This window comes from Antechinus flavipes, chromosome 1 (genome assembly GCF_016432865.1).
Source record: "Antechinus flavipes isolate AdamAnt ecotype Samford, QLD, Australia chromosome 1, AdamAnt_v2, whole genome shotgun sequence".
NCBI classification, from domain to species: domain Eukaryota; kingdom Metazoa; phylum Chordata; class Mammalia; order Dasyuromorphia; family Dasyuridae; genus Antechinus; species Antechinus flavipes.
Genome location: NC_067398.1, coordinates 111,876,136 through 111,894,543, shown reverse-complemented (window position 1 = coordinate 111,894,543; position 18,408 = coordinate 111,876,136). Strand labels below are relative to the sequence as shown.

General features: G+C 33.9%; 1 protein-coding gene across 1 annotated transcript in view; it reads right to left on the bottom strand.

Moving 5' to 3' along the window:
* RFX3 (regulatory factor X3) overlaps positions 1 to 17,592 on the bottom strand; it is a 330,544-nt gene extending 312,952 nt beyond the window's left edge. The window contains exon 1 of the mRNA XM_051987925.1: positions 17,384 to 17,592. The gene's annotated coding sequence lies outside the window, so the exon portion shown is untranslated. The remainder of the gene's footprint in view (positions 1 to 17,383) is intronic.
* Between the last annotated feature and the right edge of the window lie 816 nt (positions 17,593 to 18,408).

The following is an 18,408-nucleotide window of genomic DNA, read 5'->3' as shown; positions in this document are numbered from 1 at the left end:
ACAGGAATTATTAGATTCCTGGCACATGAACTAATGGACAATGGATTCCTTATGGACTATTTCTAGGACTTATGGACATTTGTAAATTTTCAGGTCGATTTATGTTGTTACATTACTACTAGCCTGTGTTATATTACTATGTGCTTATGTATTTTAAGCAATTGCAAGAATCATTGGATTTCTTGAGATGAAAGATTGTTGATGAAACTTTTGCAGTAGTTAAATTTTCATGTTGATTCATGTTATTTGTTACATTACCACTAGCCTGTGTTATATTGCTGTGTGCTTTTGTAAATTATGTATAATGCCTCCCATATTGATGGATTTATGTATACCATGTATATCTGTTACAAAGTTCTGGCCCATATTGATGGATTTATGTGTACCCCTTCAGAAACCCTCTATGTTTTAAAACAAAAGAAAGGGGGAGATGTTGGAATCCTTACTAACTGCTAACTAATTAGAGTTGATCTAATCTTACAAGAAGATGTTTTGGGCAGAACCTGAAACAAGGTACTAAGTAGAACTAAGTTCAATGAGTTCACACCTCCCTTGAAGCTCGTTGGGCCAGAGAGCACTATGGGAGAAAACCCATAATCCCTCTCTCTCGTATCCCACAATTCCTCCCTCTTGGATAAAAGAAACAGACAGAAGCTCTCGGTCAGATTTCAGTAGAGTTACGCCAGAAGCCCTCTCTCCGAGGCAAGGCAGAATATTTTCCACTTGGCTGGCTGGTGGCAGAAGTGTTCTGGAGAGAGGAAGACGCTACAAGTGGGGATTTTCACCGGAATGGCATGAAGACTGGAGCTGGCTGGAGGCTGAAGAAAACTGAGGCAGAGGCTGAAGGACCAGACCTTTGGATTTGGTGACATTCGGAGAGAGCTCTTGGAACCAAGCAGAGAGATAGGCCTCTAAGCTAACCGGGCTATATTGGGACAATAAAAGATCTGAACTTTTATCACCTGGCTGCGTTTTTGAGAAGAAAAAGATCACCACATACCACTTCTACCATTCTATGAAAAGAATTATATGCAAAAGTTTAAAACACTTGAGTTTGGCTAACTAAAGAAAACTTTAATTGGTGAGAGAGGAAAAAAAAACTAAAGTTTAATAAAAAATTATTTTATATTACTATGGCAATTAGTTTCAGTATTTGTGGACTCTTATTACAAGATTTTTATAGGATTTCAATTGACTTTAAGATTTAAATTCTTAAAAATTATCAATTTTGCTTTCATTCTCCAACCAACTAAAATAAGGCTTCAGAAAATATCCTTAAGTTGAAGCAACCCACTTTCCAAATAAAATGCACATGGATCAGAATCCTAAAAGACCAAAATCTTAATTTAAAAAAAGGTTTCTGAAAGCTTAATGAAATATTACAGAATACAAGGGAGAGAAGTGTTTTTATGCAATCTTGTTATGAAGATGATGAATCTTCTATGCACCAATGTCATCTTCGTCAGATCAAAAACCAATTTTTTTCTAGTATACTTTAAGATGGATCATTGCTCTTTTGCTTGCTCCCTTTTCAATAATCGGTCAGATTTCAAGTACTGGAATCTGGAATTATTAAACAGAATACTTAACCAACAACTAAGAACAATCTTCTAGATTAAGAAATATGTTGAAATGGAAAAATTAAACACTTGAAATATGTAATCATACATCATGACATAAGTTTAAAAAAAAGACCTGAAACATAATCCTAAACATTGATTTCAGTACATATTAAGTTCTATTTGATAACATATTTCAATTATCAATGTTAACAGAAAAAAAAATAGTTGCTTTTTATTTCAATAGGCAAGGTACTTTCAAAAAAGATAATTTTATAATGTAATTTTCCAAAGACTACTAAATCTTTAAGCTATAACTGAGCTTGAGGTGAAATTAAGATGTTTCTAGAATAACCAGATATCCCAGGTATAAGAATATCCTGAATTTACTAAATTATGCCAATATTAATTTAAATTGAAACACATCTCTATTAAATGTTTCCCTTTGTAAGGCATATACCCTTTCCCCAAACTACTCATGGTTCATATATAGAATATCTTCACAAAAAAAGGGGTGGCTATAACGTAGAATTAGAATAATGCCAGCTTCTTATTGCGAATCTATCGTTACTTCCCTCCTCAGAGTTTTTTTTAACTCATTCTCCTCCTTTGCCTTCTGTCAAATACCTTACTGCTTATCTTTATTGCCTATATGATGAACTACTTTGGTTTTATAATCATTGTTTTACTAATTTTTTATTGTCCTTTTTTGGTCTACTTGTACTATTCTCATTCTTTTCCTGTCTTCCTCTGATTTTTACTCTATCCCTTCAGATTAGAATACTATTGTTATAAATATGCTGTGCCATCTATTGAAATGACTAAAAGGCTTACAAAGCAAAAGGTAATTTGGTGCATTCCAAAGCTCAAAGCACCATGCATCATACAAGATTATTATAGGATTTGAGGGATCCCAGAATGTGATGCAAATTAATACAAGCACAACTCAATATAGGGGCTAAAGCATCAAAGACAAGCTGCGTCTAGGTCCACATCTTTATAAACTCAGAATAGCAATAGTTATTGAGAATAAAAAAAAAGTGGAAACAGGTAGAGAATTATCACATTTCCTTCTATGTTCAAATTCTTCTCCTTTCTAATCACAGTAACTTGTAACTCTAAGAGCTTCACTATGGTAAATGCTACCCTAGTTCAATACAATCAAAATTTGCTTCCATGCCTTATTCAAGGCAATCTCAACTTGCTTTCAAGAGATAAAATTTTAAGTAAATTCTGAAGTATATGTTCACTTCAGTGTTCAGTACCATGTCCATCAAAAAAAAAAGCAAGCTAATTTTCCATTTTAAAGCTGTTTACTATCCAACGGTGCAGTATTTTCATTTACAGTAACAAACCAGTCATTTCAGCTCTAAAGCTTATGGAATTATTTGCTAAAAGTGTTGTCTAAAAAGCAGCATAGTTACATGAATTTAAGTATTAATCTTAATATATTCCTTAATCTGCATAAATGTAACTCAGAAAAAAAATTGCTCATGTATCTTAATATTACACTATTGATTAATAGAAACTAAAACCCATGCTAGAAGTTATTCATGTCCCAAGTATCAATTCAGAGAACTGAAACTCAATTGTATGTAGAAACAAGATATACTTAATGGAGTATAAAATGTCTGATTTTGGTAATGCACTACACATAAACATTCCTAGAAAAGTGCATAAATTGATCTTATATAACTGATTTATATTTTTAAATACACCAAGGGTGGAACAAGAAATATTGTTCCAAAATGAATTCTCTATTTGCAATACAAACAACTACCTCCAAACTACTCTAGTTCTGTAAATGAATTTTTACATACTGGTTTTTCATTAAGACATCCCTGACTACTTAAAGCCAGAAATTTCTGTGCATTAACTACACATTCTGAAGTGGTAAACTTATCTGCAAATAATTTAATAATGTCCTATCAATTAATTTTTAAAGAGATGGGGAGTTTTCCTAAACTAAGACTTTCTGAAAACCATTGTCTAATAGTGTCATTAGGTATAATTGGCTGTCAATCAAACAAAGCATTATTAGGGATGAGACAGGCTACATTCTTTTGTTCCAAACAATGCCAGTTCAGAACACAAGTAGGAAAGAAAACCTGGTCCAATCACCAAACATATCCACAAAGACTACTAGGAATTTCCCACACAGAGCAGAAGGTAGGGAACTGAGTTAATCCATCATTTTTATTTTCTGGCACAGAAGCAGGATTTTCTTTTTCCTCCTTTCTATGGATGTGCATGTTTAATTTAGAATATAAGCTCTATAAAGGGTATGTCTATTCATTATCAGGCATGTTGGAGGCTAAAAAATTTGTGTCCATCAACTTCATAGAAGAGGTGCAATCTGTCCTTCACTAAGAACAACTTTATGGTAGAGAAGAAAAAGATCAAGCAAGTCCTACTAAGCTGGACAGATACTGAACAGTGGGCAGAAACATGGACTGTCTGTTAAAAAGAAACTTAGTATGATGAGGATCATCACCAGAAGACAGGATTTCATGCAATATATATATATATATATATATATATATATATATATATATTTTTGCCCAACAATTCATAAATTGTAAAGAAGTTGTGATCAAATTTGGGGCAAAGGAAGAGTAAATACCCATACTAAGGAAAATCATGGTTATTTCAAAACAGCAAAATAATACTTGAAAACTTGATGTTTCAATAAAAAAAATCTTTCCATTCTTTATGCAAAAATCTAGAGTAGCTAGAAAGCAGCATGTAGGAAATATTAGTTGCCAAGGTCTATTGGCAACACTACTTTTGTTTCTTTCTTTTCCCTAATTTGTGGCCTCAAAGGCATGAAATGGAAGTAGTATATCCAGCACAGGCAAGAAAAGAGTTTTATGATAGTTATATTACCTTGTAAATTAATCTGATTCTTTATTGCTGCTTATAAGATTTATCAAATAACCCCATGAAAATGGTAGTACACATAGTATTATCTCCATCTTGCAAAAAAGGAAATTCAGGGAATTTAAGTGCACAAGATAACATTCCAAGTAATATCAGATCTTGTATTTGAACTCATGTCTCTTAAATCTACTTGCAGTGCAAAGCCCTAAAAGGCAAATGTAGTATATGCAGGCGTACTCAAGCTCTACTTCTATCACTTCAACAACTTCTACCTTATTTTGTAGGAAGAAATGAATTCACAAATAAAATGTGATAAGCATTATAAGAATAATTATATTACCCAACTAATAGATTCAGGAAAAGTTTTTAAAAGTATTAAGAACCTCCTTTTATTTATCTGGAAGGGTCCTATTAGATTTTGACAAATGTGAAAGTAGAGAAAACAGTTTTCCTTTTTTAAAAAAAATTAACTAGAAAATCATTAAACGTGACTGTTTTCATATACAAAAGCAGTCAAGAAATGGGAATTGTACATGAAACTACCAATCCAATATATGGCTCATTCTTTTTCAAAACACATTAAATTTAACTGTGTGTTGCTAACATTGGACTGCTTATCTGTGTCCCTCTCTGAAATCTACTAATTAAAAAGTTATACATTTTTCTTGATGCTATACTTTTGGAGATGAAGGTGAGGGATAAAGAATGACTCCTTAATACATTAGTAAACTTAAGATAAAATCATGTGGCTTACTTTTAATCTTTATTTGCCCAACTTGCCAAACTAACATGCTTTAACAGAACTACAAATATGTTAAGATCTCTGTACACACAAAAAAATTGCATGAAATAAGCAAAAATTTCTGACAAAATTTTTATGGAAAAACGATGAATTTATATATATATATAATATATATATATATATATATATTATATATATATATATATTTTTGCCCAACAATTCATAAATTGTAAAGAAGTTGTGATCAAATTTGGGGCAAAGGAAGAGTAAATACCCATACTAAGGAAAATCATGGTTATTTCAAAACAGCAAAATAATACTTGAAAACTTGATGTTTCAATAAAAAAAATCTTTCCATTCTTTATGCAAAAATCTAGAGTAGCTAGAAAGCAGCATGTAGGAAATATTAGTTGCCAAGGTCTATTGGCAACACTACTTTTGTTTCTTTCTTTTCCCTAATTTGTGGCCTCAAAGGCATGAAATGGAAGTAGTATATCCAGCACAGGCAAGAAAAGAGTTTTATGATAGTTATATTACCTTGTAAATTAATCTGATTCTTTATTGCTGCTTATAAGATTTATCAAATAACCCCATGAAAATGGTAGTACACATAGTATTATCTCCATCTTGCAAAAAAGGAAATTCAGGGAATTTAAGTGCACAAGATAACATTCCAAGTAATATCAGATCTTGTATTTGAACTCATGTCTCTTAAATCTACTTGCAGTGCAAAGCCCTAAAAGGCAAATGTAGTATATGCAGGCGTACTCAAGCTCTACTTCTATCACTTCAACAACTTCTACCTTATTTTGTAGGAAGAAATGAATTCACAAATAAAATGTGATAAGCATTATAAGAATAATTATATTACCCAACTAATAGATTCAGGAAAAGTTTTTAAAAGTATTAAGAACCTCCTTTTATTTATCTGGAAGGGTCCTATTAGATTTTGACAAATGTGAAAGTAGAGAAAACAGTTTTCCTTTTTTAAAAAAAATTAACTAGAAAATCATTAAACGTGACTGTTTTCATATACAAAAGCAGTCAAGAAATGGGAATTGTACATGAAACTACCAATCCAATATATGGCTCATTCTTTTTCAAAACACATTAAATTTAACTGTGTGTTGCTAACATTGGACTGCTTATCTGTGTCCCTCTCTGAAATCTACTAATTAAAAAGTTATACATTTTTCTTGATGCTATACTTTTGGAGATGAAGGTGAGGGATAAAGAATGACTCCTTAATACATTAGTAAACTTAAGATAAAATCATGTGGCTTACTTTTAATCTTTATTTGCCCAACTTGCCAAACTAACATGCTTTAACAGAACTACAAATATGTTAAGATCTCTGTACACACAAAAAAATTGCATGAAATAAGCAAAAATTTCTGACAAAATTTTTATGGAAAAACGATGAATTTATATATATATATATATATACATATATATATATATATATATATATATATGTATATATATATATATATATATACGTGTAACTTATGGCATGTATGAAAGTAACTTTTCCTAGAGCAGAATCTCAGGAATACCTCTGGGCCTTGTAGAAAAGCTACCACATAATTTTCAGATTCTTTGATAAGCTTTATCCTAATTACCCTCATCCTTAAATGAAAGACATGAAAAGAAAATTCGAGAAAAACTTTAAGAAATGAGGCCATTGGTACCCAAAGTAGTTAATTTTATAGTTACTAGTAATGAGACCTCTTTCTGGATACTTCATATCTACATTCTTGAGAAGTGGCATTCTGGACTTGAGCTCCTCAGGGGATAAAGAAGGGGCCTCAATAGCTTCTCATTATATTGTTCAGGCTGAAAATCCATATCTAGAACTAAGTTACCTCTTGAATTGCAGTTAAGAGTTCAGTGTACTTGCCCACAGTTACTGTAGAGGCCCTGATCTAGTGAAAGATTCTAAGAGGATGCCATAGCTGTGGCCAGATCAGCAAACAGTCACAGATTCACAATTTTTGTTGTTGTTGTTTTGACCAGATAGAGAATGCAGTAAGCAGCCACAAATATCATAGAGATCACAGCAACCATCTTCAGTTCTATTCCCTCAATTTAGATGCTGCCTAGCTGCCAAAGTAATAAAATTAAAGAAGCATATTCTGTGGCTCTGCGAGGAACCTTATAAGTTAACAAGTTCAACATATTTGTTTCACAGATAAGGAAACTAAAAACTGATGGGAATATTAAGTGACTTATCAAAAGTCCTCCAACTAGTTAGTGGCAGAAATGAAACTAGAACTGAGTTTTCCAGACTCATAATTCATTATTTTGTTCTGATCCCATTTTTGCTCAATTTTATTGTTGGTTCTTCTCTGCCATCCTGCTTATTTCTCATCCCTTACTCAAACTTTTATCTCTACCATGCATGGACTTATATACCTGTTGCAGACCAGTTATCTTGTTCACCTTAGGTTTCCCAAACTATATTCTTGTTTACTAATGTTTACTTTGAGTAAGTATCAGGTGAACTGGGGGAAAAAAAAGGTCTAAATTAGACTAGTCTGGGAATTAATCTATAGTTTCAATGGTCAGCTATATTGTCTCTTATGCAGGCTAAAAGGATGAATCTAAAATCCTTGGTCTGGAAGAAGCTCAAAGGGGTAGGAAAAAATGATTGTCCCAGTATGTGAAACATCAAAATTCATAGATATTAGAACCTAGGGACTTCAAAGATTATCTAGCTCAACCTCATCCCTTTGCAAATAGGTTAAGTGAGGCTAGAAGAGTTCAAGTGACAAAGTCATAAGCAGGATAGTGAAAATATTGTGAATAGAGCTAAAGTTTCCTGATGTTCCCAATTTATTGTTCCTTTATATTTTGCCACACTTAGAGAGTATTTCTTGAGTCTAAAATAGCTATTGTAAAGCTCCAAGTACAGTACTATAATGACCAGTTAATGGTTTATAGATCAGAGTCAACGAAATATGTAACACAATTGGGACATCATGCGAGCACGTTTTATTAATGTGAGCCAAAAGAAAGATGGTCCGTCAAGTAGTCATCTTATATCCAAGTCATACTTCTTGGTTGCTTTCTTTCTACATCCAAAAAGAATACATACAAAATCGATCTTCAAAAAAGAAAGGGGGTGGGTATTAAGAGTTAAGATCCTGCCTAATTTATGTGCTGAGTATAGGTATATACAGAACAGAAGAGATCTTTTAGAGAATGTAAAATTCCTCAAATGTTTTGTTTGTGGATGGCATTGCATTGAATGCAGAAGAGAACTAGAACCTTTCAGAACTAAATGAAAAAAAAAAAAAAAGAAAACCTAAAATAGCTCCAACAAAGTTACATGCAAATGAATGACAGCCCATAGGATTAGTCAGTTTGTTTATATATTTTGAACAGGCACTATTAATGACAATAATCTAAGCCTAGAATTGAATAGGAGAAGAAAGAATGCCAGATTGCATCTGAGAAATTGTACAGTACTGTCAATAGTCCCAAGCTGCTCATTGCCACAACAGCCAATCTTTTTAACACTGATATTCTCCCGGTGGCATTATATGACTATGAATCACAGACCCTTATGACCTCGACAGAATCCAAATTACAGCTGATTGAAAGAATAGAAAATGAAGAGAGTTTAGGGATAGGATAGGATTCCTCTTCTCCACCATCACCACCAAAAAAATTTTTTAAAGGAATCACAGATAAGCAGGACAGTTTTGTTACATGTTAGATAAATTATATGCTGAAAAAGAAAGGCAAGCTGTAGATTTTAAAAAGAAAGCTTAATGATAGGTAAAAATAGGCACAGCACATTACCAAAAATGACTCGTACATGACAAGTAAGGTAAAAGACATCATCAAAGAAGAGCACAGGATCATAGACTTGGAACTAGAAGGAAGCATATAGGTCAATTAATACAATCCTCTCATTTTAAAGATGAGGAGACTGAAGTGCATAGACATTAAGTAACTAATCAAGATAACATGGATGTTAAATGACAGAGGCAGAATCTAAACTCAGGTCTTCTATTTCAAAGTCAGTGCTCTAACTGTATTATTATGCCTTTCTAAGAAGGATGACTAGTAGTGAAAATTAGGAACAATAAGCAGTCATCATAAATAAAATATTAAAAGAAGCAAAGGATAGATCCTCTACTGAAAAACTTGGAAAAAAAAAAAGAAAAAGAAAAAAAAAAACTTGAACAAGAATCGGAAAAAGTGGCATGGATTAATGCCATTATTTTTTATTTTTAAATTAATTTTTACAGAAAAAGTGTTGTATATTAAAAAATAGAAAAGAAAACATATAATCTAACCCAATGGCATCAAACCCAAATAGAAATGGGGCCCACTAAACTCTACAGAACTTCTATAGGCCACATATTGACTTACAAACCCACATATTCATATTATGTATGTTTTATTATATTTTTATTAATTTCATTAAATATATCCCAATTATATTTTAATATGATTTGGGTTCCCTTTGAGTGTAGCTGGTTACATGTCTGAAACCTCTTATAAGCTATATGAAAAGGCAGGCCTCAAAAGAGATAAAACATGAAGCTGTAAGAATTTCTCCAATTCAGCTTAAAGAGCAAATAAACTAAACTATCAGATCGACTTTCTTTAAAATAAATCAGGTTGCTAATTTGGGAAAAGCTACCTAACCTGATGTAGCTCAAGTAAATTTATAGAAATTTATAAATATGACCTTAACTCCCAAGTAAATATTTATTTTTACAAGATGTCTCAAAATACAGAAATGCAACAAAGTATTGAACAGCAACTTGAAAGATGATACAAAGTGTCTGGTGACAAAAGAAATCCTTAACCATTCTTTAGCACTCAAGAGAGAGCCAACTATATAATATTTGTTCTCTTTCATGTTTATATTTTGTGTATGTCTGATATTATCTAAAATTCCCTTAATAGATCTAAGAATAAAGTTAGAAAGCTACTAAACCAAAATTACCATTTCCTACATGCAGTTTTTAAAGATTTTGTATATGCTATCTCTGTGAAATATTAAAAAGCTAACTAAAACATTCATTTCACTGAGTCTTAAATTTTATACTTCCATGATATGCAGCTAATAGTCCCTAGGAAATAACAAACTGGGGGGACTCATTTCTGGTAAATCCAACATTGTACAAAAAGTTAGATAGACTATCAACTGAAAAAGAATTTTTTATGATGACCAGAATACTAAACACAAGGCTTAGAAATAGGGTTTTGATGGAAATATATGGTTGACTTGGGTGCATAGAGAGAAAATTCTTCATATATGGCAGATATACATTTTGAAAGAAAGGTAACAATTAAGAATCATTGCATGATGATAGATAAATGCGATAAATAGATGTTACATGACCATATCATAGGTGTTGTCTTAGTGTTAACTACTTAATATACAGAATTTACTCTGAGGAATATAGACATATATGCATTAATTATATTTTACTCTTTGAATATAACAAAGTTTCAGAGGTTAGCAAAATTTCAGACAAAAAATGTTGACCTGTTATGTTTACTGTGATAAGAAATTTTGGGGAGAAACCTGATAAGTAGAGGAGTGGATAGATGAATGTTTTGGGATGGGGTGAAAGGACTGACCAATGATTTAACTGGATGGGGAACTTCCAATACTTCCACTGATGCAAATAAACAGTCGGAGCATAACTTACATTCTAGAGTTATCTGGGAAGTTGAGAAGTGACTTAATAATTTTAGCTACTATTTACATTGTACACATATAGTATACACCTGTGTAATTAATTTAGTTCTTACAAGTGAGATTTAAACTTGGGTCTTCCTTGAACTAACTGATCACATAGCTAGTATGAGAGAGGAGAAGAGAGAGAAAAGAAGGGGGGAGAAGGGTTAAAAAAAAAAAAGGAAAGAAGAGGCAAAAAATAGAGAAGACAGAAAGAGAGACAGACAGAAAGGGAAGAGAGAGAGAGAGAGAGAGAGAGAGAGAGAGAGAGAGAGAGAGAGAGAGAGAGAGAGAGAGAGAGAAGTTATTAAATTCTAATTCTTTGGGGGAGGGAAAAAAAAAAGAACTCTTAAGTAAAACTGACTCATCTACTTAAGATCTAGAAGGAATCCGGTCTTGGAATTAAAAGACTGGAATTCCAGTGCTGCCTTTGCCACTCACTACATCTATAATCTTAGTTGTTACTTCTCTGAGCCTCACTTTCTTCATGTGTAAAATGAGAAAATTGAGCCGAGATCTTGAGGGCTCCTTCTAGCTCTAAACCATGGATTTTGTATGGGTGCAGCATGCCCTAGTGGAGAGTGCTGGACTTGAAATTAGGTGACTGACAGACCTGAGTTCCACTAGGTATATGACCATGAACAAGTTCTTTAATCTCTCAGAGCCTCAGTATGTTGGTTAATAAAATAGCTCTGTCTGCCTCACAGAGTTGTTGTGAAGAAAGCATTTGGCAAACTTTAAACCCCTTAGGAGAGTATAAACTCCCTGAGGGCTGAGCTATTTTCAGTTTTGTATCTGTATTCTAGCATCAACTATGTCTAACCCTTTAGCAGATGCTTAATGCTTGCTGAATTGAAGTGCTATATAAATACATTATTAAAATTGGTGATTTTGATATCTACACAATATCATTCCGTATTAGGACATGTATAGTTCTATGCTTTAATATGAAATCACTTTTAGTAATAATTACAATTGGAGTTGGCTCTGTAACAGTATAAAAGGTCTCCTGAATAAGAAAAAAAATATTAACTATTAATAATAGTTTACATTTATATTATACTTTGAGATTTACAAAGCACTGTCCTTATGATAATTCAACTACACGGTAAGTAATGTTAGCCTTATTGTCTCCTTTTTACTGACGAAGAAACTGATTTCTCAAGATCACAGTCAACTAAATTAGTTAAGGGTAAGCCTAAGCTTTCCCACTCCAAACCCAGTTTACCATAACTACTTGCATTTAAGATGCTGTTAGGTTCAAATCCAGATCCAAGCTCAAATTCAATCTCAGATACTTTCTACCTATATGACCCTGGGTGAGTCATTCAATATCTATCTGCTTCAGTTTCTTTATCCTTAAAATGGAGATAATAGCATTGATCTTCCAGGATAAAATGAGGCAATATTTTAAAAATTAATTATATATATATATGTTTGCTATGTTTTAAACAGTACCAGACTCTTTCAGTCCATATTGATGTATGTTTAACTTAAAGTACAAGATTTAGATTCATTCGGTCTCCCATAAAATTCCCCTTGACTATAAAATCAATGTTTTAAGGTTTACAAAGAACTTTCCTTACAACAGTCCTCCGAAGTAGATAGAAGAGGTACATTAGCCCCATCTATCCAAACCAGATTAGTGAGAACCAAAGTGAATTTGAAGTAAATAAATTCTCTAGTTTATTTACATTAATTTATTAAACTGAAGCAATTAAATTTTCACTTGTTTGGGACAGCCTAGTGATAGTCTTAAGTCATTCAATAAAAAAAAAATCACAAATTCTATCAGAATTTGATTTTGCAATGTTTTAAATGAATGTGCACGGTAGTGTGATGTATATCAACAAATTTAGAGGACAACATATTATGAAGGTATATAGTTCAAAAATGACATAAATCTCAAGTTAGGCAAACTGATAGAAACAGAGATTAACACACTAAAATTCAGGGTACACTCTATACAAATAAAGTTAACATTTTCAGATTTTCATTTTGAATGAAATTATAGTGAGGATTAGGTCTTGATACTGGTTATGTGTTGTATTGACATATAATGAAATAGTATATATAAAACTTCTAAAAATTAAATTACGCTCAATTTTCTCATATATTCTCAGTCTAATAAAAAAATGTCTTTTTTTCTATAAACTAAAAGTCCAAATAAGTTCATGTTGCTTAGTGACAGCAATCCAAATAGCATAGCACCCTCTGGTGCATTTGCTATACGAAATATAAAATTCCCACAATGAAGATAGCACTGAAAGGCATCTTAAAAAGGGGTGGTGGTGGTGGATATGCTTCATTTAGTGGCGGATACAGAATTTTATTTTTGAAACTTCTTATAATATTTCTTCTCAAAAATACTGGTAACTTTAATTTCTGTTATTAAGATAATTTAAGATTTTTTTCTCTATGAATTAGTAAAAATACATGATATAATAGAACTAAAACTTCACCTGTTTTAGATATGTTCACATTATAATACACTACATTAAAAAGTACAATCATATGTGAAAGTTAGGGCTCACTTGTCATCGTAATCAGATTGTATTTCATTTTCAACTACTATGGCTTCTTGCCCTACAAAATTACCTCATTATTTGAATTGCCAGATAACTTTTGAATTTTCTTTATGTAATCAAAAGGAGTCAAGCAATATTATCGAGAATTAGATGATTTAGAAAAAGGTTCATTTTAAACTACTTTCAAACAAAGGTATATTTTTAAAAATGAAATGTGTTCAGTAATTACAAGAGTTTTAAACTATTTAAAAAAAAACATTTATTAAAAAAGTACCTCTTCCTGGGAAAATAATTAGCTCTAAAAGTAGATTTTACTAATGACAAAAGCAAAGGATGCCACCTGCTTTAGACAGCCCTTTTGTGAGCCACTGGAAGTCCCAACACAATGCACTAGAAATGAAAGTGACACCTGTTTAAAGAAGCCATCTGTCTCTAACAAGCTAGATTTAGTCAAATCCACTTAATCTTGGATTTCCAAAATATGGGAGCACTATGCACCTGTGAGCTGAGAACTCAAAATATATTTTGTGGCGACCATTCTAAGGATATACAAATAATACTAGTCAGCAAAAACCCAATCTGTTTGAGGAATTATAAGTATTTAATATTAAAGGCCGGATATGACTTTTTTTATCCTCATACTTAGCATACACAAAATTATCATATGATGCTATTCATAATAATAAAGTTTATTTCTTCAGTAATCTAAGTCCTTACTCCATGTCCCATTTTTCTGTATAACTTTATTGATAAAGAATAGTATTGTTGTTGTATTGTTATTTGTTTTAGTAAAAAGTACTAAAACTAGGAAAAACACACATTCAAAATCTAAAAAATGAAGTCTTTATATTCCTCCTACATTTTTTTCTATTAGAAAGTTCAGACTAAAGTAAACTCTAGCATAATTTTTAAAAGATTTATTTTTAAAATATTACCAATAAGCAACATGTGCAAGTATTGAAATAAAGCAATGACCTTATCTTTGATAGGTTGTACATTTATTTTGAATCGCTAGTTCATTTCCTTAAAAAAGAAAAATAAACCTCAATGTTTCAAAATCCAGGTTTTAACCTAACTGTATACTGTATAAAAGTATACTAGATTGAAAGGCTTGGTATATTTAAAAACCTTATGATTATAGTGAAGTAGGCCTAACTTTTCTATTTCATGAAAAGCCTGGGGAGCTATGTAATGAACAGATTTTTGTTTAATACTTATGAATGCATGACTCAAAAATTATTTATTTTCTTTTAATGCAACTAATAAACCAGGGCACATACTATAAACAATTTAGAAAACTCAAAATATGTATTAAAGATATTAGGGCATTCAAAGATACATTAACATAAATGTTCAACTACATAACACAGGTATTCAAGTGAGTATTTTGGGGGGCTCCTCCCTTACCCCCCCAAATCACTGTACTTTCAAAGAATGCATAACTTGCTAAATCTAAAACTTAAGAACAGGAAAATCCAAATGTTTCTCTTAAGAAACATTAAGATGGCAATAATGTAAATGATAAGTAAAATTACTCACTACTATCTTTAAGATTAACAAATCTGCCAACATCTTCAGTATTTATTTTAAAAACCTAAGTAAATGAAGACGACTCACTTTTAAGAGGAAATAATCTTCTATGAGTATAACTTTATCAATAATCTCTTTTAAACTAATAATTCTGCTACACCTATGAAAGTTCTGTGTTCACTTCAACATGCCACTAAATTTTTAAAAAGCACACCACAAAATCTATGTGCAATAATTATAAGTTCCTTAAATGAACATTAAAATACTAAAGCATAACATCATAACAAAACCTACTCTACTGACAACCCATTAAGCAAATGACAAAGTCTAACCAGTATCTAATGAAAGCAAAACTCCCATTAACTTCAGTGAGACTTTATGAGACCCAGGAGTTTTGACGTTTCTCTGAGCAAAAAATAATACAAGTTAGAGTTATAGATTTGACATCCAGAAAGATAAACCATAAAGTAATTGGGATCCTTTGAGAAACTGTTCTCAGACCAAAACATCATTTATATAAAGCCTTCACAGAAAAATAGGTTAAGGAATAAAACTTAGAAAAATATAACTCTTATTTGGCAAGATTAGTCCAACTTAAGTATTACAATTATTTAACCTGCTTAACATTTTACAATCTCATTGCTGTCATATTCTTCAGTCTGCCCTATCCATTAAGCCAATATCGTTTTTTTGTTTTTTGTTGTTGTTGTTGTTGGGGTAGTTACAAGAAACCAAGGCATATTCAAATCATTTAACAAGTTCCAAATTGGCAAACTAAACAAATGCAATTTAAAATAGGAAAATACATTTATTTCCACAAATGTACACTGACAAAACTAATACCACTTTACTATTAATTAGTTAATTAAAACTTTCACTATGCAACTTACAAATTTAAGGAGTTTGTAATGTAAAACTGGATTAACTTTAAAGATCAACCCTGTTGGTGAAGAGCTAATATTTTAGGTCTACAAAGGAAAAAATAAACATAAACACAAATATTTCAGAAGTAATAGCATGCTAAATTAATAAGAGTATTAAATAAATTTCATGTCCTTTGAAAACAAAAAGTAAATACAAAGAATATGTTAACAACAAAGGTCTTCAGGTCTAAACCACAAAGTAAGGGAAATATACACGTTTCAAGTTGAGAAGCTTCATACATTCTTTATGAACAACTTGACTTCAATTTCAACTCTCAAAGGAAAATGAACAGGGGGGAAAAAAGCTCAAAGTACCATAACTCACAAATACCATTATAACACAATTCTTTCAAAGCTTTCTTCTGTCCTATCTCAGTTTAAAATACAGTCAATATACCTCAATGTAAATTACTAAGACCTTTTACACTATTTAGAGGTTTATCAAAGTGAAATGGAACCTCATAACCACCCTCCCATCTCCACATGAAAATAAAGCTCTGTCAATAACTACTAACCGAACTATCACAGATGCTCTGCATCCGGTTAAATCACAAGCACAAAAAAAGACACTTTAAAAAAATCTCTTTCTCCGAATCAGCAAGAGCACGGTAGAGGCCCCTGTCTTCAGTATGGTGGGGTGGGGGACAGAGGTGGGGGTGGGGGGAGAAAGAGAAGGGAGAAGAGTGCTGAATGGATATTAAGACTGTTTGCAGCACAAAGAAAATACAGTTTTAAAAGAAAAAGAAAACAATGAAACTGCTGGTGATTAACGAATACCCTATTTATCACAAAGCAAAGAGAAGACAGAATGGAGAAAAGAGGTGGGAAAAGTTCACCAATGTTTGAGGTTAAAGGGAAAAAAATCCATACCAGGCCCTACAAGTCAACAACAACAACAAAATACCTCTGGCTCCTCCTGCACATTGTAATCTATTTCGGTTTTGAAAAAAAGCAGGAAACATACAGGTTTAAAAAAGAAAAAAGAAAGGGGGAAAAATTCCTGGTCTCTCCACCTGACCCTCTTCCTCAACCTTGAGATCAGAAATATTCCACAATACCAATCAGAAAACTGTATTTTCCTCTCTCACTCCCCACAGACCCCCCAGATCATACTCCATCCCTAAAGTGTAACTAGAGGAGGGGGAGGAGGTTGGGGGGCCAAAGACGTACACATACATCCTAGTCTATCTATATAGTTAGTAAATACAAATTGTAAACAAGCTCCAGAAAGAGAGGAAAAGCCCCAGCAGCAACAGCAGCAGCAGCAGCAACAGCAGCAGCAGCAGAAGCAGCAGCAGCAGCAGCAAGCAGCAAGCAGCAGCAGCAAGCAGCAGCAGCAGTAGCAGCAGCAGCAGCAGCCCCCGGGGTGTGAGGAGGAGAAGCAGCAGCAGCAGCAGAAGAGTGAGACACACACGCGCGCACACACATACACACAAATACACACACGCACGGACACACGCGTATACACACATTCACACGCTCCCACACACATGTAGATATAGAATAATATTCACCTTGGCTGTGGATTATTGTGGTGTTGTTGGTGGGTGATGGAGATGGTGGTGGTGGGGAGGAGGAGGAGGAAGAGGAGGAGGAGGAGGAGAGGAGTAGTTGTTGTTGATGGGTAACAGTCGCCAGGACTACGGTGACTATGGCGCTTGATTCACAAGGCAACGGTTGCTATAACTCACAAAAGAGAGAGAGAGGGAGAGAGAGGGAGAGAGAGAGGGAGAGAGGAGGGAGAGGGAGACACTCGGGGAGGGGGGGTTGGGGGAGGGAAGAGGGGAGGAGGCAACCGAACCTGAGAGCCGCCGCCGCCGGAAGAGGCGGGCTCAGGGTCCAGTGACTGACACCTCCCGGTGGGAGTGGGAAGAAGGCGGAGGCAAGCATAAACTAGCGACTCGAATGACGGGAATGGATCCAAGGCGGGGGAAGGGGCCGGGAGAGGAGAGACCAGAAGCTCCTTCCGAACTGACACTATTGCTTCTGCAGGCGAAACTAGGAGATGGGGGAGATTTGACGGGTGGTTTGATGGGTTTGGAGACTTTTTGTCTCCAAGTTTAAAAGCCTAACGGCTCAAGAGAATAGCTCTGACAGGAGGACTTCCCCTGCCAACCCCCGTCTCCGCTTCGTCCCAAACGAAAGAGAGTGTGAGGGAGAAACCAGTTAGGGTAGAGGGCGGCGGGACATGGCGCTGGCGGGGGTAGGCGGTAAAGCGAAACGGGCGCTTCAGAGAGTGGCCGCCCCTGCTGCTACGTCACTTCCGGGGCCAGTAGCCCGGATGTTGCCTCTCTCCTGGAATTGAGGCGGAGACGTCTCAAGCTGCTACTCCTCCTCCACCTCCTTCTTTTCTTCTTCCTCCTTCTTCACCTTCCTTTAAGTCGTTGAGCAGCTTGGCGTTTTGGGGCTCCTTGGTCCCGCGCGGGACAAGATTTCCTAGTCTTTTCTTCCCTTCCTTATGCCCTCTCCCTCCCTCGCTTTCTAGTCTTTTGCATTCCCGGTCTCCCCGGTCTCCCCGGTCTCCCTCCGGCCCCCAGAG